Source organism: Tarenaya hassleriana, unplaced genomic scaffold (assembly GCF_000463585.1).
Source record: "Tarenaya hassleriana unplaced genomic scaffold, ASM46358v1 Cleome83, whole genome shotgun sequence".
NCBI lineage: Eukaryota > Viridiplantae > Streptophyta > Magnoliopsida > Brassicales > Cleomaceae > Tarenaya > Tarenaya hassleriana.
In genome coordinates this window covers 527,699-528,107 of record NW_010970743.1, presented here as the reverse complement: position 1 = coordinate 528,107, position 409 = coordinate 527,699, and positions in this window count along the sequence as shown.

Genomic DNA, 409 nt, shown 5'->3' with positions numbered 1-409 from the left:
TGAGCCTACAGGTCACACACGCAGGGAAGGACAAATGCACGAGAGAAAACGACGGAAAACCGAGTCAGACAGGTCGAGACCTGACGGTCCGGAAGCGTGGTCCGTCCGTTCTGAGGAGTAGAACGGACGGTCCACAACAGCACGCAGACCGTCCGTTCTATGAACGGAGGAACCGAACACTGTTAGACATGGTACGGTCTATGATGAGTCAGACAGATCTTCCAAAGTCCTTTTGGGGCTATGCTTTAGAGACCGCAGCGTACCTGTTGAACAGGAGTCCAACGAAGTCGACTGTGACAACAATGGTGCGATTGTGCAAGCTAAGGAACCCCGGTCACACCAGAGATCCAAACACATACTCAGGCGATTTCACTTGATCAGAGAAATCATCGACAGAGGAGACGTGAAG